At 46.4% G+C, this 20,959-nt stretch overlaps 1 long non-coding RNA gene across 1 annotated transcript in view; it reads right to left on the bottom strand.

Annotated features, from left to right (window-relative positions):
* Positions 1–385: 385 nt before the first annotated feature.
* The window catches only part of LOC147668413 (uncharacterized), a 91,507-nt gene continuing 70,933 nt past the window's right edge, over positions 386–20,959 (bottom strand). Inside the window, exon 2 of the long non-coding RNA XR_015304070.1 lies at positions 386–546. This is a non-coding gene — a long non-coding RNA (uncharacterized LOC147668413). The remainder of the gene's footprint in view (positions 547–20,959) is intronic.

Raw genomic sequence — 20,959 nt, 5'->3', positions numbered from 1 at the left:
AGCAGAAGGAAGAGTGGCCAGGTGCCTCCGGCATCTTCTATCGTTGTTTAGCTTCATATAGTCAATGCTTCATTATTCCTTCGTTAAAAAAAAAACATACCATACATTTTGAGGATAAAGTGGTTAACAATGTGCATGTTCATCATTATCGAGCCTATAGAAGCTAAGTATGCTGACTGCTTGCTTTAATTTACAAATAGTTGTGATTACAGATTCATGAACACAGTTGCATGTGGCCCAATAATATTTGCATTGTATCATGTCTCGTCTGACTTTCTGGCAAACATCACTTCTGCATTCTAGACCTTGGAGATTCACTTTTCTGGTTACAAGCATCAAGCAATCAGGATTTGTACAGCGCGGCTGCTTCAGCTGTAATATTCCCGAGGCACTGTTGGATAATTCTGCCTGTTCTCCTATCGGTTGAACATCCATGTCTTGAGGTCCTTCCAGCTTGAGGTCCTTCCTAAATTGCTGGACCGATGGTGAAGGTCTGAGGTGCAGGGGCACGTGATCTGTACATTTCTTTATGCAGGGTGCTGTTGGCTGGAAAACCCCCCACAAAAGGCTGAAATCCACACAAGTCAAGAATCTACTTTATCACTGTACATCTGTCTTCCTTCCTTATTTCCTTCCCAGACAATTATTGATAATTTTCTCCTATTTGGTGTGAAGCAAACGTATGTCCTTCATCCAAATTAACCTTGCGTCATCTGGTTTTTGATTACCCCTTCCAGGTTTTCCTTTTACAATCTGGCACTTCTAGTCTGGCAGTTTGGAGCTGAGTGGTCGCTCCCCAGTGTCCCTCTGAGATATCTGGTATCGTTTTGCCGCTTTGCTTTACATAATTGCAACTTTATTTGTGCCTGCTGCCTGCCTGATCGCCGCTGAGCTAACTTGCACTTTAATTATTTATTTAGCTGACTCGAGCCTGTTTGCGCGTTGTGCCGCTTTGCTCCCACAACTGCATAATTATTTGTGCCTGCTGCCTGCCTGATCGCCGCTGAGCTGACTTGCATTTTATTTAACTATTTAAAGTTTATTTCACTCGGTTTGCGCGTTTGCTGTGCTCCCCCCTCCGCCTCCATTTTGTTTGTTGTTGTGCTCATCTTTAGCCCGCCCCGCCTCCCAGCTGAGACGCCCTCCCACTTACTAGAACAGCGCTTCCCCACCTGAAGACGCCGTGACTCGCTCCTCTCCCTAGAGCTGAGTGGTCGCTCCCCAGTGTCCCTCTGAGATATCTGGAATCGTTTTGCCGCTTTGCTTTACATAATTGCAACTTTATTTGTGCCTGCTGCCTGCCTGATCGCCGCTGAGCTACCTTGCACTTTAATTATTTATTTAGCTGACTCGAGCCTGTTTGCGCGTTGTGCCGCTTTGCTCCCACAACTGCATAATTATTTGTGCCTGCTGCCTGCCTGATCGCCGCTGAGCTGACTTGCATTTTATTTAACTATTTTAAGTTTATTTCACTCGGTTTGCGCATTTGCTGTGCTCCCCCCTCCGCCTCCATTTTGTTTGTTGTTGTGCTCATCTTTAGCCCGCCCCGCCTCCCAGCTGAGACGCCCTCGTCCCTCCCCCTCCACCATCCATATATGACAGGTGTTTTCGCGCGCAGCGTTCACGCGCAGCGACCGCGCCCAATCCGCGCCGAAGGTGCGCCAAAGGTAAGCCCGTCTACGCCCGTCTGCGCCTGGACCGCGCCCAGCGCCAGACCCCCTGCCCCTCGTGCTGCCCAGCCCTCCCGCATTACCTACGATGCCGCCACCCTCCTAGCCCTCAACCCCGGTCGCGCCCCCAACTGCGTCCAAGCTTCTCCTGGACACACCCATGGACCTTTCTCCTGCTACTCCTGCAAATTCAGCGGCACCGACAACATCTCCGCTACGACCACACCACAGATTCCCGACCCCAACCACCTACAATGCATCCTTCTCAACACCCGCTCGGTCCACAGACACGCCATTGACCTATGGAATCTACTAGACACCATCTCTCCAGACATCGCCTTCCTAACGGAAACATGGATGAACGCTTCCTCCGCCCCAGACATCACCATTGCCATCCCTGAAGACTATAAGATCACTCGCAAAGACCGTACCGGCCACACAGGAGGAGGAATCGCTATCGTCCATAAGAAATCAATCCGCATCTCAACCAGCTCTGACGCCAACCTCGCCAACTCCGAACACCTTCACTTCCAGATCCACATCGACCCCAAGACCACACTCAGAGGCACCCTCCTCTACAGACCACCAGGACCCCGCGCAAAATTCAGTGAAGACATCACGGACTTCATCACTCCACACGCGCTCCCCTCCAAAGACTACATCCTTCTGGGAGACCTCAACTTTCACCTTGAAAAGATCAACGACCGCAACACCACCACCCTCTTGGACAACCTCGCCAACCTCGGACTTAAACAACTGGTCACTTCCCCCACCCACATCGCAGGTCACACACTCGACCCCATCTTCACCTCCAGCAATCATGTCTCCTTCAGCCACACTACGGATCTCCTCTGGACTGACCACAGCTGCATTCACTTCACCTACAACAAGCCAAAACACACCAACCACCTCCAACCAACTCTGCAAAGAAACTGGAACAAAATCACCACCGACCAGATCTCCTCATCACTCCTTCTAAACACCCCAGCCCACTCTTCTAACCCAAACCAAGCCGCCGCCAACTTCACCCTATGGTTATCCAACACCGCCGACACCTTAGCACCACTGAAAAAACGTCAAAGCAAACCTGGCAACAAGAAGGCCTCATGGTTCAACGATGATCTTAAGAAGTCCAAGAAACTCTGCCGCTCCCTTGAAAAGGCCTGGAAAAAAGACCCAACCACCAGCACCAAGGACGCCTTCAAAAACGCCACCCGCACTCACCACCAACTAATCCGAAAGGCCAAGAAAACAGCATTCAAGGATCGACTTGACAACAACGCCCACAACAGCAAGGAACTTTTCAACATCGTCAAGGAATTTTCCAATCCCTCGGCCAACTCCAACGACATCACCCCCTCTCAAGCCCTCTGCGACTCCCTAGCCTCATTCTTCCACAACAAGATTGCAGACATCCACAACAGCTTCGACAACCAACCCGGAGACCAACCCACCCAACCATATGCTGAACATTCTCCCCCAGTGAACACCCTTAACGACTGGAACCCAATCTCCACTGAGGACACCATCCGCCTGATGAACTCCATCCACTCAGGATCCCCCACAGACCCATGTCCTCACCACATCTTCAACAAAGCAGACTCCGTCATAGCACCGCACCTCCGAGACGTCATCAACTGCTCCTTCAACTCCGCCACCTTCCCGGAAAACTGGAAACACGCTGAACTCACCGCCCTTCTGAAAAAACCCACAGCGGACCCCACCGAACTCAAGAATTACCGCCCCATTTCGCTCCTTCCATTCCCGGCCAAAGTAATCGAGAAAGCTGTCAACAACCAGCTCGCCGCTTTCCTCGAAGCCAACAAATCCCTCGACTCCTCACAATCTGGCTTTCGAGCAAAACACAGCACTGAGACCGCCCTCATCGCAGCAACAGACGACATTCGAACTCTACTGGACAATGGAGACACAGTCGCCCTCATCCTCCTCGACCTCTCTGCAGCATTCGACACAGTCTGCCACAGCACCCTTTTACAACGCCTCAGTAACATCGGAATACAAGGAAAAGCACTTGAATGGATCACCTCGTTCCTCACCGGAAGAACCCAGAGAGTCCGCCTTCCACCATTCAAGTCCGAGGCCACTGAAGTCATCTGTGGCAGCGTACACAGATCCTCACTCAGCCCCACCCTCTTCAACGTATACATGAGCCCCCTCGCGACCATCGCCCGCCAACACAACCTCAAATCATCTCTTACGCGGATGACACTCCACACTCAACTAATCTTTCTCTCACCAATAATGACCCAGCACCGCCAAAACTAACCTACACGAAGGAATGAAGAAGTGAAATGATAGCCGAATGATAAACCTGCCCGTCTGAGAACTGAACTCAGATAAAACAGAAGTCCCTCATCTAGGTACATCCCCCCTCTGCATGACGACTCTTGGTGGCCGGAAGCCCTTGGAAAGCACCCATCCCGACAGACCACGCACGGAACTAGGCGTCATCCTGGATTCTTCACTCTCAATGAACACGCACCAAGCTCAATCGCCGTATCCTCATCCTGCTTCACATCTTCGCATGCTCAAAAAAACATTTGCTGGATCCCCACCGAAACCAGTCACCCATGCCTGGTCACATCGACTGGCTCACCGATCTCACTACAACACCTCTACGCAGGTACTACGCTAAACCCAGAAGAAACTCCAACAAAATCCAAAACACCCTCAGCCAGGATCATATTAGACATCCCGCGCAACGAACACATCTCTGGTCACCTGAAAGACCTCCACTGGCTACCCGTCAATAAGAGAATCACTTCTGACTGCTAACCCACGCACACAAATCACTCTTACGACCATCGGACCAGAATGCCCACTCACGACTGTCCTTCTACACCCCCTACTCGCCAACTACTTTCTTGCCAGCCAAGCCCTCGCCACTGTACCCTCGCATCAACAAGACCACCATGGGAGGCAGATCCTTACATTCCCCTACCCCTCCCCACCCTGACTCCCACCTACCTTCGCCTTACCCAGAACCACCTAGCATTCACTAAACAATCACCCCCCCCCCCCCCTCAAGTAACCCCCTCCTCCCCTTCCTAAGCGCCTTGAGACCCTCTGGGTATGTAGTGCGCTATATAAATTCTCTGACTTGACTTGACTTGACTTGACTGAACTACAAGTACCAGAATGAAGGTAAAAACGGATTTACTCTTGTGACAGCTTAGAAGCTCCAAGGTGGTGAAAACATGGTAAAACAACCTACATAACTGTTAAAACGTCTGGTATTCTATTTCTATGGAATGTGTCCTGGTAGTTCCTTTTCATTTTTGGTAGGTGTTGGTATTGTAGCACTAGTAGCATAGTATCTGTCAATTGTAGTCCTAAAACAATCTCTTTGACGACCTATCACGGTAATTTGTTTTTGAAAATATGACTATATGCATATGGTGGGGAGCATAATGAAGGAGAAAGGGACCAGTAAGATGGCAGGAAGACCCCAACTTCAAAAAGAAAAAAAGAAATGAAGAAAGACCCAAAAGTAGTTAATATCCTTTCCTGGAACGTTAATGGCCTCAGAACTCAGAGCCGTAGATGGAGAATATTCAAATATCTTTAAACAATAGATAGTGAAATTATAATATTACAAGAAACACATCTCCTGAAAAAGGGAATGGGAAGAAATAATAAAATATCAAAGATGGGTGGACTCATATGCTTGTACAATGAAGAATGTTGCATTAAGGGGGTAGTTCTATTATTTAAAAAGTCTCTTAAGGTGAGGATTGAATCATCCGAGGTGGACAGGAAAGGGCGATGAGTGATAACAAGAGTACAAATATTTAATAAACAGTACACGATTATTGGTTATTATGGACCAAATACTGATGACCCAGAACCACTACAAAAGATATATATAGAACTGCTAACGGTTTCTCCCCAATAATTATGGGGGGAGATTTTAACATAGTTTTAGATCCTGAAGTGGACCGACTTCCAGCCGGAAAAGAGGCAAATCTCATAAAAATGAGGGAGTGGCTAGGACTATGCATAAAAGACCTGGGTTTAACTGACATCTGAAAGGTGAAAGGAGATAAAGTGTAATATTTTACTTTTCAAAATAAAAAACTTAGGGCATTCTTCTAGAATAGACTATTTCCTGTTTGACAGAAACTTAATTGATGGCACACAAAGAGTAGAATATTTGCCAGCCCATTTATCGGACCACTCTGCGGTCCTGCTAAAACTTCAGATGAGGCATGCTACCGCACCTCCAAGGTGGACAATCGATCGTACATTCTAGCGGATGCTCAAAAAATAGAACCGCTTATAACCGAAACAGAGCATTTTTTTCTAGCATATAAAAAGGGTACCTCCAGGTAAGTTGCTTGGGACGCCTATAAGGTGGTAATCAGAGGTAAGATACCAAGCATTGTGACATACAAATCTAAAAAAACAAAGCACAAAATCAGTCAAACGGAAGATGCTAGAAAACTTCTAGACACATAATTAGAAAAAGAAACTTCAACATCTGAGAGAAAAAGAATAGAGTCTGAAAGGAAAGCAAAGAAGGAAGCCCTCGCAGAGACCCTGGAGAGTATAGTGAGAGAAAAATGGGAGGCAAGTAAACTATCCCATTATGAATATGGAGAGGGGTGTAGTAAGATGCTGGCTTGGAAGACAAAAACAGATCAAACAAGAAATAAGATAGCAGGCATTCAGGCCGCGAATTCTATAGAAATAAGTTCTGAAGATACTGTGATTATGCAGGGATTTTGTGAAATTCTTTGAAGAGCTATACACAGAAGACATTACTCCAACAATAGAAAAACTTCATGGCTACCTAGAAAAATTAGATCTCCCTTTACTAACACAAGACCAGAGGGAAGACATGAATGAAAAGATTACAAATGAAGAAGTAGAGGAAGTCGTTAGAGGCTTAAAGAGAGGAAAGGCTGCTGGTTGAGATGCTCTACCTAATGAGCTATACACCATACTAAGAGATGTCTTGGTCCCCCCGACAGAGTTGATAAATTATATTTTTGTTGATAAAGGAGATTTCCCAGATTCATGGAATGACACAATAATCAGCATTCTCCTAAAGCCTGGGAAGAACCCTGAGAAATGCGAATCAAACAGGCCTATTTCCCTCGTAAACTGCGACTACAAGATTAACGCAGATTATGACGAAGATCTAGGTAAAGTTGCGGGATCTCTAATCAACATAAATCAAAAGGGTTTCATGAAAGGAACACAGATCCAGGAATTGACCCAAGAGGTAATAGGAGCAATAGACATAGCAATACAAGAAAAGATGCCCCTATCTCTATTATTACTTTCGATGCAGCCAAAGCATTCAATCGGGTAAACTGGTTGTTCCTGAATAGCATCCTGGAAAAATACAAGTTGGAGGAAAACTTTCAAGGAACAGGTAAGAGGCTAATAGAGGTCCAATGGCAAAAATTGTAATTAACGGCAACCTTACAGAAAAGATAAAGATCAAGAGAGGTACGAGACAGGGGTGTCCCTTGTCTCCTCTGCTTTTTAATGTATACATCGAACCTCTAGCGCAAAATCTCAGAAACAACCCAGAAATATCCCCTTTCTCCTATCAAGGGTGGATGAAAAAAGTCACCCTTTACGCGGATGACCTAAAGATTTTTACGAACAATTTGACAGTCTCTTAATACTATAGAAAAAACCCTGGATGGGAGAGTCTCTGGATATCTGATCAATCAGTCAAAAACAGAAATTGTGAAATGGAACACCCATAGTAATAATCAACTCGTAAAGGAGAAGATAAGATATCTGGGTCGGGATTTGGTCAAGGATATAGATAACATAGCCCAAAAAATGTTAACAGGAGTTTTGGATAGTTTAGAAAACTACTTAAAGTATGAGGGGGGCTTCCCCTGACCTTCATGGGAACATCAACATAATAAAAATGTCAATTTTACCTAGATTTACCTCCATTTTTAGTTCGATTCCATTAGAGTTTAGGAGGGAGTCAATAAAGAAACTACAAGGGGAACTAAATAGCTTTATATGGTCACCAAAAGGGACAAGAATAGCTTGGAAAAAGTTAAGGAGGAAAAATGAACAAGGTGGGATAGCAAGCCCAGATATATTAGAATACTATAGAGCATTCCAGTTCAAATATATGTAGGTTCTATTAAACAAATATGAGCTGTATCCCGTTTATTTGCAAGCTATGATTGATGCAGAAGGAAATTACTGATACAAATTTGGACATCTGAAGAATTTTAACAAGATCAAACTGAAGGTTCTCATGTCAGCAACAAAATTATGGTACCACATAAGCAGTACACTGAAGATACCACACCACAGTGGATATGCTCCTATATGGGACTCACCAGGGACTCCTGAATGTCTCAAGGATAGACTTGCAATCCCTTTAAGGCAATCAGGAATATTTAAATTGGGTCAATTGATAACAGACAGTAACATTATCGATTGGGACCAACTTGTAAATATGACGGATGGCACTTTATCAAAATTTAAATTCTATCAACTTTGAAGTTGGGTGAAGACTAGTAGATTGTAAAAAAGGAAATAGAAAATTGGAGATGGAGAAGTGTGGCTCAATGGTTAGAGCGGCAGACCCTGATGCAGAGATCTTGCCAGGGACCAGGATTCAATTCCCGCCTCGGTGGGTCTTGGGCTCAATTTCCTCGGACCTGATCATTCTCGCCTCGGTGCCTATTCTAATCATGGGTCCCACTCTGCAACTCTGGGCAATAGCTTGCTTCATCTCCACCATGGCCCCAACAGCGCTGGGATGCCTGGCTTCACCTTGGGGGTGCCCAGGAGTGGACATTTCACGGGGAAAAGCCAGGAAGGATTCCACAGAGGTATGCGTTACAGCGCCAGGACACCCCAGTTGGCTTATTAGTGCGCTTTACAAATTATAAATGCAGGAGAACGGGACTTTAAAAAAAGAAGTCTCACAATGGTACTGGGCACTTATATCAGCTGGGGAGGAGGATTTCTCAATACCAGATGCAACCTGGGGGAAAGAACTGCCGACGCTGGATGTTCAAAAAATATGGAAAAATATTGGTTCATTGTAAAATCTGCAGCTTTAAGGATAAATCATTTATTTACCACACATAGAGCGTGCTGATCTCCAAACAGGTTATCCAAGTTAAGTGGGCAGAAAACAAAACACTGCCCTAAATGTAGAAAGGAGAAAGCAGACGACCCGCACATGTTTCGGCAGTGCCCCTACTCGAAAAGTTCTGGCAGGAAGTGGGTAAGTTATTAGAGAATCTACTAGAACGACCAATCGAAGTAAGTATTGACCTTGTTATATTTGGGGTGGGTCAAATAGAGGAAGGCGTACAAAAGCTCAATAAGAAACAAGAAAACCTCCTCTTCCTGTTAATATTATTAGCAAGAAGGGAGATTTATGTTAAATGGATAAGTCCCTCCCCACCTACACATTGGGAATGGCTGGCATCTATCCACAGGATAAACAGGTTGAATAGAAGTGCGAGACATAGTAAAAAGTATAATTTCTGGGAAATTTGGAAACAGACCAATCAGTCACCATAATTACACCTACTCGAAATTATAAATGTACAAAGTCCAATGATTACGCAATAGCAATATATAACAAGTAGAATGCTTATTTGAGTAGCTAGCTCTCCCCCTTGAAAATTCTAATGGTAATGGGAACAAAGGGACCCTAACAAATAATAGAGAGAAACTCCCCAAACCAATTTCGAACATACAGGACAGTGAAGGGTCTGAACCAGTAATATAGGGGTCCCCGAAAACTCCTTACACAATCTATTTCAGAATGAGGACAACATTTTTTTTTAAAAGATAAACTCATGGCCATTTTAAGTAGGGGTTGGCATAAATTGTGTAGTTCTGTGTAACTTAATCATACAGAATTGCCCAAGAATTCCACAAGGTTACTCTTGAATTACACATGACAAGTAATTCTGTGGTTAGCACTATTTCATAGTGCAAAAATTACCCTCATGTCCAAAATGGATGTGAGAATGCATTTTGTGCTACGAAATAGCGGTGACATGCAACAGAGCATGAATAGTGAGTGCAAGCAACCGCTAGCACTCGCTAAATGTGCTCTTGGGTTAGGATTTTCCCCCAACTCACTACTGGCATTTGGCACTATTTTTTTAGCACCAAGTGCAGCCTTGCCTTCAACATGGATGCAAGGGTGCATTTTGCATTAAGAAACAGAGCTAAATGCAGCACAACATGAATAGCAGGCAAAAGTGGTCTCTTGAGCTTGCAAACTGCACTCTTGCAGTAGGATATTTCCACCATATTGCTCTTAATTATGAGAGCAGATGTTACTCAAAGAGTAAAGTGGATGACTGAAATCACTCTGATTATTCTTGTGCAATCAAAAGTTCTCCCTAGTCTAATTATAGGAGTTGCGATAACTTGCCACAGTTTATCTCTGCAGTGGTGGCTAGCGCGTGCTGTGATAATATCCAAGGATAACACTCACCAGGAGTGGAGGACCTAAAATCAAGCTGGCTTTACGCTGAGGTGGGAGTTCAGCCTTGTCAATACTCTTGGGTGTATGTGTGTTCTCAGTGTGACACTGTTGTGATTAGAATGCTGATTCTTCCATTAATAGTATGGAACCTCCCTCTAACAGTCCCCATCTCCTAGCTTTCATTCAACACGCACCAACATTATATTACTTCATTCACTCTAACGTTCCTGACACTAGCTCAGGAAGCATTCATGATTGCTGAAACTACAAAATGTCTAGCTTACATATTCGACAAACAAAAATCTGTTAGTTTTGTCAATACCCACATAGACACAAAAAGGCAACAAATAGCAGCAACAGAAACTGCAACGGGTCAAGACATGAGACTCCCCAAACCTCATGTCAAACAACTAGCCTGTGAATACAATTCCACAATGTTTCAAGATGTGAAAGTCTTACAACCCCTTCAGACATGATGCCCTACGACCACATGTCTGCACACCTACAATGATACCATAAAACATTTATACACATGCAGAGAGTCCAGGGAGACCTAGATTGGTATACAGAGGCAAATGTAGATAATACTAACGCTCTATTTGTGATAGTGTGGGTGAGCAGTTAGGCTTATCGCAGGGTAGTGCTAAGCAGTTGTTGTGCTCACAGAGGCACAAAAATAGACATACACTCAAGAATAAATCCAAGACGATTTTAAAAAAATAACACTGATTTTTATATAATTTTTAAAATCAAGAACTTCATTCACAGATATGTGCCTTTTTAGTTATGAATTTAAAAAGTTCGGAAAATAACTCAATTTTGTGCGCACCTACGCACGATGAGAGTTTATGGAGAAAAATACAAAAAAGCATATAAAACTGTACAGTCCATTCTAGGGTTTCACCTTCAAAGTTTAGGGTAGCAGCAAGTCAAGGTCTGATGTTCCACCAGCAGATCGTCAGGACTGTCCCGGGATTCGGTCGGGAGCAGGGTGCTGACATCATTGGTAGCTGGTGCGCTATGAAAGGAGGACCACCTCAAAACAGGCTGCAGAAGGGGACTTACAGGTAGGTCCAGTGGACCCCAAATGAGGGATTGGGTCAGAATTTAAGGCCTTAGGATTGTGGCAGTATGGGAGCACAGCCGGTTCGTCAGTACACAGGTACAGAGGAGATAGGTAAGTCGGGATCTGTGCGTCAAGGTGGTCTTTGTGGTCAGGAGTAGGTGGGCTGTAGGGATGATAAGCTGGGCCACTCACAGAGTAGGGCTCAGGATCTCAATGTCTCTCAACGGTTGCTTGCTTCCTGGGCAGTTGTAGTCCAGATTTTACTCTTCATCTCAGTTACAGGTGGTCCAATACTTCAGGTATTGCTACTACACGGTACTGGTAGGGCCTGGTGTCTTCTCACTTGGTGGGGGGACAGATCAGACCCTCAGGAACTGGTATACTGCTTCTGGTTTGGTTGCTGCATCGCCAGGGAGCGGCAAATCAGTTTGTCGGAAACTACAGGTTCAGTGCCTGTGGCTGCAGGGGAGTAGTTCCTTTTCTTCAAGGGAGTTCTTTGGTGATTGTCAAAGGGCTGGAGGTGCTCCAGGGTTCTTGGAGGCCTCACAGCAGCAGGACAAACAGCACACCATGATGGTCGAGTCCTTGGAGGCAGCAGGCAAGGTTTTGCAGCAGGTACTCCGTTCTCGGGTCAGCAGCTACTTTTTGTCCATTTTCTTCTTAGGTCTGTCAAATCCGAAGTTCAGTGTCCAGGGGTGCCACCTAAATACTAAGTTTAGGGTGTTAAATGAGGTGAAAGGTAGTGGCCAATAAGCTACCTACCTTTATGATGTCTACATCCTTTATGCCTCAAGGGCCGGACCTCGTCACCCTCATGCTCCCTTACCCCCCCATTGTCAGTGATGTACCTCAACACCCGGTCTCTGGTCTGCCACCAATCAGAAATATTCCATCTTCTGGATTCGGAACAGCCTGACATCTTGTTCCTGACCGAGACCTGGCTCACAGACGACTCGTCTCCAGATATCCTGGCAGCCATTCCCTCAGGCTATTACATTCTGCAAACCAACCGCCCCACTGGTAAAGCGGGCGGCGGTGTTGCAGCCATCATCAGGCACCCCATCAGGTTTTCCCCAGTGCTCTCTCCTAGCATCACCTCGACCGACTGTCTCGTATTAAGACTGGAGCAGCCCGGGTCCTCGCTCATTTGTGTGTTGATATACCGTCCCCCTCAACCCATGCCTAATTTTTCTGCTCAGTTTGGCGACCTGATCACCCAGCTTACCATTAGCAATTCCAACGTCTTGGTCCTGGGTGACTTTAATTATTGGCCGTCAGACATCCATGAAACTTCTGATTCACGCGCCTTCTCTGACCTAATGTTAAGTCTCAACTGCATCCAACACATACATGCACCAACGCATGTTAAAGGCCATATTCTGGATCAAGTGTGGACCACCTCCCTTGTTATTTCTGTCCCCCTCATTCTCCCCTGTCTCTGGTCAGATCACCATCTCATTACTTTTACTTTAGCTATGTCTTCCCCTATTATTGCTGCCCGCCAGTCCAATTTCCTGGCACGCAACTGGAACAAAGCCGATCTTAAGGAATTCACTGCCCTTCTGAGCTCATCGTCCCCACTTCCCACTGGCACTACCATCTCCACTGACCTTCAGTCCGAAACCCTTACACACTGGCTCACCTCTGCGGCCAATTCTGTGGCACCCCTAAAATCGGTCAAGACGAGACGCAGACATGATGCCCAAAGGTGGTTTACCGCTGAGCTCAGCGCACAAAAACTCAGTCTTCACCAGGCAGAGAGACGCTGGCGCCGGGGTTACTCCCCCAAATCAAAAGAGATTTTCTCGTCTCGGTTGAAGGAGTACAAGAAAGCAATTACAGCGGCCAAATCATGTTATTTTTCAAGTAAAATTCTGAATTCCTCCACTAAGTCTAAAGACATTTTTTCCATTGTGGATGAATTATCTAACCCGGAAAGAGTCACTCTAGCCCCCCTTCCCTCCCAGTCTCTGTGCGACTCCCTTAACCAATTTTTCATGGACAAAATCATCAAAATCAAAACCAGCATCTCCACTTCAGCTCCACTTGTCCCCACATCTCTCTGTGCTCCCAGCTATCCTCACACTCACACTCTCACTCATATCCCCCCTATCTCAAAGGAGAACTTTTTGTCACTCCTTCACAGAGTTTCCTCTGGCTCTCCCAGCGATTGTTGCCCCCCCTCGGTTCTTCGAGAAGCTTTTACCTCCTGTCCAGACCCCCCCCCGCCTTGCTCTTTTGAACAATTCCTTGATTACGGGGGAGGTTCCTGGATCTTTCAAACAGGCCGAGGTGGTTGCCATTCTAAAAAAACCCTCGGCAGACCCCTCCATCATGAGCAACTACTGCCCAATTTCCCTTCTCCCTTTTCTTAGCAAAGTTTTAGAGTCGCACGTCACTCATACTCTTAGTTCCTTTGTGGAAGACTCTAGTGTGTTGGACCCTCAGCAGGCTGGATTCAGACCTGCGCACTCCACAGAAGCAGTCATTCTTTCTGTCATGGAGGAACTGCGCAGTGGAGCGGACGCTAACATCTGCCAGGCTCTGGTCCTCCTGGATTTGTCGGCCGCCTTTGACACGGTCGACCATGATATTTTGGTCGGCCGTGTCGAGGAGGCCGGCATCTGGGGCACCGCCCTGGCCTGGGTCCGCTCCTTCCTGACCCAGCGCCATCAAGCTGTCAGGCTATCCCAGTTTTCTGCCTCCCAGGTCAAATTGACCTGTGACGTCCCACAGGGTTCCTCCCTTTCCCCCTCTTTTTTAATTTGTATCTTTCCCCACTCATCCGTGCCCTTCGTCAGTTCAATGTCACTGCGTTCAATTACGCGGTTGACATACAATTAATTTTCAATATTGATTCCTCTGCTGAATCCATTTGAAGTAATCAGGGTTCCCAAGGCCTACATGCTCCGAAGATAACCCACTTACACTCAAGAACTGTTGGCACGGAAACTGTAAAAGGCAAAGAACAAGTTTATTAAGACCCCATGGGGTGGTGGTACACTCAAACAGCACCCTTCGGTAATGCAAGAGGTATCACACCGAACACCGGTGTGACCCCGATTTATATACAGTTTGGGGCAAAAAAAAGATAGGCGGCACAAGTTAGGACACATTTATGTACATATATGGTCATGTTTTGGAACACTGCCAGCTCATTGGAGGGGGCACAACTCCGCTGGTCAGTTTGGCGCACATTCCTAAAGGCTTACTGGTCAGTTGGGACTGCGCATGTGCAAGCTTGACCAGTACTAAAAATAGCCTGTTGCTGGGCAGACTGAAGTGGTCATTGGACCGGACAACGGACTAAAGGGCACGCCGGCCACGAGGCCGCGTATGGTCTAAGATGGCCGCCGCAACATTCAAAATGGCGTTTTCATATATAGCCAATTTAAGGAGGACAACGTGTAGCTTCAGCTAATCGCTAACGCGGCCATGCCAATTACGACAGACGACCCTTTTAGCGTTTAGCTGAATCTACCTCATAGTGAACATAATCAGGATGTTCGTCCTCGATGTCTATTAACATTATTTGGGTTACCTCTTTGTGAAGCATCATTTTGTCATGAGCAAGAGCTCGTCTTGATGGTATGCAGGCTGATAGGCACATAGAACATAAGGCTGGGCCACATTGAATACATAGGCATATGAAAAACATTGCACCCACAATTATACATAGAATTGTCAACAGTTTCCAGCCCCAAGTAGCAAGCATGGACCAGAACCATCCTGAAAGCGTCCAAGTTCCATTGTCCGGATGTATCTCAGCTGCAATCTTATGGAGCTTAGATATCGCATCATAAACAGATGGAGAATTGTCTGGAATGTATACGCAACAGCTGCTTCCGATAATTCTACATGCCCCCCCCACGATCAGCCAAAACTACGTCCAACACCATCCTGTTTTGAAGCGTAACGATCCTAGAAATCTGTAGTTCCTCTGTAATGTTTCCCAGGGCAATGGCAGTGTCATTCGCTACAGCCTCAACAACACGTGTCAGTCGTCTGATTTTCCGGCTGTTCAGAGCGGCCCCCACAAAGGAGAATAGTCCCAAATTAAAGTCCACATACTGTTGCAAGGCAGTATCAGTCTGGTCAATGTCATCCAGAACAACAGTTTGCTTAACCCTATTCAGGACGAAGTCATGATATAACGTGTAATCATTGTGATACATTGGTGGAGCAATAAATACAGGAGGTAGTACAAACGATACATAGCATGTGCCCAACCACCCCAATGGAAGCTGATGGTAACCCTTCGTTCCACAAATAAAATACGTATTCCGTCATGCAACAAATGAGATGCCATTCGGGCTATCAAAAGTGAGAGTAGTATTACATTCGCTTTTCCCCACTGCAATCGAACCCTTATTTCTGATACATAAATCGGCTTTTGTGGCAATGACATTAATGACATGTGCACTTGATACATTAATATTCCTCTGGTTGCTGTACACACGTGGGGCAGACACGTTATCGGGCCTGTACTCTTCCCATTCAAATCGAGTACCCTCAGCCCGTGGAAACCCATCCTTGTCATGGGAACATACTTTATTCAAACGGAAAAGCACCCCCCCTTTGGTTGGCCATCTCAAAGTAAAGAGGAGGGTGTACCAGGCGTTGCATGATCGATTATGTGAAAACGGGAGTGGAATAAGTGGGGTGCCCCCTCTCTTTTGGTGCCCTGGCAACATCCCACACACCCAACAGTTTGAGGTATTGGTCATGTTATGTGTGTGGTGAAGAATCTGAATGAAGCTGTTATTTAGATACGTTTGCCTATGACGTTCTTCATGAAAGGGTAATGTAAAATGAAAATGTTCAGGCGGAGCCGGGGTAGTCGGCAGCAAATGTTCACGTACAGGCACCACAAGTTCAACTACCCAGGCTATAACAGCTATCACCACAATAGTCAGAACGAAAAGAAAGGCACCCAATACTTTTTTATCTCGTGATGTTGTGGATGCCATAGTTCAGAAAGGTTCGTGCAAAGTCTCAAATAGCACAAATTGTTCGCAAAGTCTCAGATACACGTGCGTGTATACCTAAAAAAGAAAAATACGGTGCTGAACTCCGAGGTAGCCGTTGTTTTCTTCTCCGGGCCAAGACGGGTGTCGCTACACTGGCAGAACTGATCCCCCCCCTTGGAATTCCCGGTTTCCGTTTCACAAACCTGGAGCGGTAACCAACCAGTCACATAAAAAAAAAATCTTCTTATCGAGGGCGCAAGTTGTAGCGCTCTCGTCCGCAACAGCGTGGTCCAGGAAGGCTCCCTCTACTTCGACCGACGTCACAGCTGGGCTCTTTTCTTTATCCAAGATCTCTTTGTAGTCGGTCAGCACAGCAGGAGTCACCAGATCCGGAGAGACACGGCGGCAGTGTGTCGAATGCACCCACCGCTTCCTGTTGGTCACTCGTACAGCGGTTCGGGTTGCAAGGAGGACCTGTTCGGGGCCCTTCCACCTGGGCTCCAGACTGCTTGCTCTCTCAAACGACCGGACCATTACATGGTCCCCTGGACGGAGATCATGGCCCTCTCCAGTAGAGTTATCAGGGAGCGCTTCTCGAACCTGTTGATGAATAGAAAGCAAATCATTTGTTAATCGTGCCAAATAGTCGTTCATCATAACACAAGGCACATCATGTATTAGTCGCGGCTTAGGCACCCCCCAGATATTCATCGGGCGCCCAAACACCACCTCATAGGGCGTAAGGCCAGTTCGTGAATGGGGTACTGATCTAAGAGAGAGTAGTGCTAGCGGCAAAGCATCTGGCCACTTCAACGATGTAGACGCCACAATTTTGGCCAGTTTAAGCTTCAACGTGGCATTATACCGCTCGACCAAACCTGCTGACTGAGGGTGGAATACAGCGTGGAACTTCTGCTGAATCCCTAACCCCTTCAGTACATATTCCACAATCTTTCCAACAAAATGAGGCCCATTATCGCTCCACAGAAATTTACAAACTCCAAAGCGAGGAAAGAATTCCTTAAGCAACACCTTAGCTGTTGTCAAAGCCGTATTGTCTTTCGTGGGGAAGGCCTCAACCCATTTGCTAAAAGCACATACCACCACTAAGACGTACTTCAGGTTGTTGCAGCGCTCGAGTTGGATATAATCCATTTGGAGTACCTCAAATGGTGCAGAAGGTGGAACGAACCCTCCTTTCGGAGTATGGGTCCCCTTTCCAGGATTGTGCTGTAAACAAACCAGGAAGGTCTGCACTACTCTCTTCGCAGTGTTAGCAATCTCAGGATGTTCCCAAACTCGTGTTAGAAGCCGAGTGATTGCAAGAGCTCCGACATGCGCCAGTCCATGTGTCATCTGGACCATCGCCTGCAAGTAAGCCGCAGGCAATTTCCACTTCTCCATGTCTTTGCTTCGCCAACAACCCTCATCATCTAGTACCCCATCTGCTGCCCATGCCGCAAGTTCAGATTCAGTAGCTGACTTTTGAATATCCAATATTTCTGCTCTAGCATCACTCCATCGCTCAGCCTGCGATTGTATCACGTACATGGGGGAGCTAGTTCGGGACATAGCCGTTTCTCTTGCTATGCTGTCTGCAAAGGCATTTCCTTGGCCCACTTTATCCGTGATCTTTTTATGGGCACTGCACTTCACTATCGCTACTTTCTTTGGGCCAAGCAGCGCATTTAGGAGATCACGCACTAGCTCTCCGTGCATAATGTGCTCTCCATGTGATGTCAAAAACCCACGTTCTCTCCAGAGCAGCCTGAAGTCATGTGCCACTCCGAAGGCATACCGGCTGTCCGTGTATATGTTCACACATAGACCAGTACTCAATTCGCAGGCTCTTGTTAAGGCTATCAGCTCTGCTGCCTGAGCCGATTTTTGTGGTATCCTAGCTGTTTCTACCACTGTCTTAAGTGTCGTGATCGCATAGGCTGCGGAAGTCGTACCATCTGGCAGCCTTACACACGATCCATCAACCCACAGTTCCCCATCCACATCTGGAAGTGGGACATCCTGTAAATCGACACGACCCTTTGTCTGTTCCTCGGTCAGGAAAACACAATCATGATGTTTTTCTTCCTGACCCTCCTCGGCCGGATAGGGCAATAAAGTGGCAGGGTTCAAAGTAGCGCATCTTTTCAGTGTAATATGTGGCGCCAAAAGTGTCAGCTCATATCCTGTTAGCCGTGCACTCGTGAGGTATTGGGTCTTTGTTTGGTTTAGCAGAGCATCTACTGCGTGAGGAACTAACACCAACAGTTTGTGTGATAACACTATTCCCTCACTCTGTCGTATGGCAACTGCTGTTGCTGCTACCGCTCGAAAACACCCAGGCAACCCTCGTGCTACAGGATCCAAGATGGCAGAGAAGTATGCACATGGTCTCTGCTTATCCCCGTGTAGTTGCACTAACACTGACAACGTGCACCCATCATTCTCGTGCACGTACAATGTGAAAAGTTTTGTGTAGTCTGGTGTGCCTAACACGGGTGCGGAACAAAGGGCCTGTCTCAACTGTTCAAAAGCCTTCTGACATTCATCTGTCCATGCTAAGGGCATTGGTGTAGCTTTGGACAATAACGCTAGCAAGGGTTTTATAATGTGTGAAAAACCCATAATCCATTGTCTACAAAAGGACGTCAACCCTATGAAGGCACGTACATCTCTCTGCGTGCAGGGGACTGGTGTGTCTAGAATTGCTTGAATTCGATCAGATGTTAATGCACGCCCCTCCTTAGACAACAGATGACCGAGGTAGGTCACCTGGGGTCTACAATATTGGAGCTTCTTTTTCGAAACCTTATGATCGTTCTGCGCCAAAAAGGAAAGCAACGCAATTGTACTTTCTTCACATTGTGCATAAGTGTCAGCAGCAAGCAGAAGGTCATCCACGTACTGGATGAGAGCAACGCCAGACTGCAATTTAAACGAATCAAGCTGCCTTTTCAAAGCCTGGCTGTAGATGCTAGGGCTTTCAGTATAACCTTGGGGAACACGACAAAATCTATACGATTTACTATTTACCGTAAAGCCAAACAGGTATCTGCTATCAGGATGAACAGGAATGGAAAAGAACGCATTCTTTAAATCAATGACGCTAAACGTGGTGGCCGTTGGTGGAACCAAGGTAAGCAGGGTCGTAATATCGGACACCACCGGGTATTGGGGAATGACAATTTTGTTGATCTCTCGCAGATCAATAATAAAGCGATAGATTTTGCCGTCAGTGTCTCTCTTAAGGATCGGAAGAATAGGACTGTTGCAAACATTATAACGGACCTCCTCCACAACCCCTGCAGAAATCAAATCCTGAACAATACGTGTCAATGCAATTTCACCCTCTCTCGAGATCTTATATTGTGGCACTCGTGGTAGAGGGGCCCCCTCCTTAACAGTAATGTGTATTGGTGGAATACGCATCTCTCCCACATCCGTATCTGAGGTCGCCCATAACGTATGCGGTAGAGAGGCCAAAGCTGGAACATCTAAGATGGCGTAAAACCTATCGGGGTCAGGATAATTGTCATTCAGGATAACCCGCACTCCCTCAGGGGCGCAACGTATCGTTGCTCGAAAATATTTAAGCAAGTCAATACCCAGGATATTGTCTGGTGTATGGGGTGATAACAAGAATTGACCAAAACTAAAGTATTTGTCAAGACATAGTGCAAGGGGCTTGGACAATGGGCTGGGGGAGGGTGTGCCATCAAACCCTACACATGTAATCATTTCGCCAGACAGGGGAGCCCTCGGAACCAAGTTTTTCGACAAAGCGCTACGTGTAGCCCCTGTGTCGACAAGAAATTGATCAGTAGAACCCAGAATACCCGCTGTTACATATGGACCCTGCTGATCTACCGGCACTTCAACTGATTCCTTACCCCATCCTACGCAGTCCTATGCATGCACATAATCCTGGTGTTCCACATTCTCTCCCTCCGAAATCTGATATTGATTCCGCCTATCAAACGTATTTCGTTCATCCTGGCCACGGCCCCTCTCCTCAACCCTTCCACGATCACTTCCGCTACCTCTCGCTCCCGTATAACCTCCTCTCGACCTTCCACCTCCTCGACCACGCTGACTACGCTGCTCACGAAGTACCGGACAATCTTCGGCCCAATGCCCAAACTCCTTACAATAAGCGCACTGATCCTCCGCAATGTCCGTACGACCATACGACGTATTTCCTCCACCCCGTCTACCTCTATCATTCCCTCTACCCTGTGGTCCCCGAACCTGCGCCAACATCACCTTCACTTTCAATTCCTTCGCCTTTTTCTCAACACTTTCTTTAGCCTCCAATTCCTGCCGCTCATAATACTGAGCCATAGTTAACAAGGACGCAGGGGTCGCCGTGGCCCAGGAACTTTCACTCGACTTCAATCGTTTCGCAATCTCCGGTAGGAGATTAGCCACATACTTATCTACAAACAAATGCCGACCCGTATCATCTGTTAAAGATTGACCACTGTAATCATGGAACGCCTCCTCAAAACGTGTAAAGAAATCTGAGACCGTTTCATCGGATTTTTGCTTGCACGACGTTAGCATGGTCCAATCAATCTTTTTAGAGGGAACAAGCGTCTTTAATTTATTCAAGATAGCCGCCGGAAGATCTAGAATTAACTGACAAGGCTTACATGCCGGTTCCCTATCTAAATCGGCAGCATTTATTTCTTTCCATGTGCCCCCCAGTATCGTTTCATCATTATTTTTACAAATTTGTCTCCACATATCAGGTGGTAGAATTAGCCCAAAGAACAAATCTATATCC

Source organism: Lissotriton vulgaris, unplaced genomic scaffold (assembly GCF_964263255.1).
Source record: "Lissotriton vulgaris unplaced genomic scaffold, aLisVul1.2 SCAFFOLD_676, whole genome shotgun sequence".
In the NCBI taxonomy this organism is placed as follows: domain Eukaryota; kingdom Metazoa; phylum Chordata; class Amphibia; order Caudata; family Salamandridae; genus Lissotriton; species Lissotriton vulgaris.
Note: the sequence above shows the minus strand (reverse complement) of the source record. Positions and strands in the feature narration are given on the sequence as shown.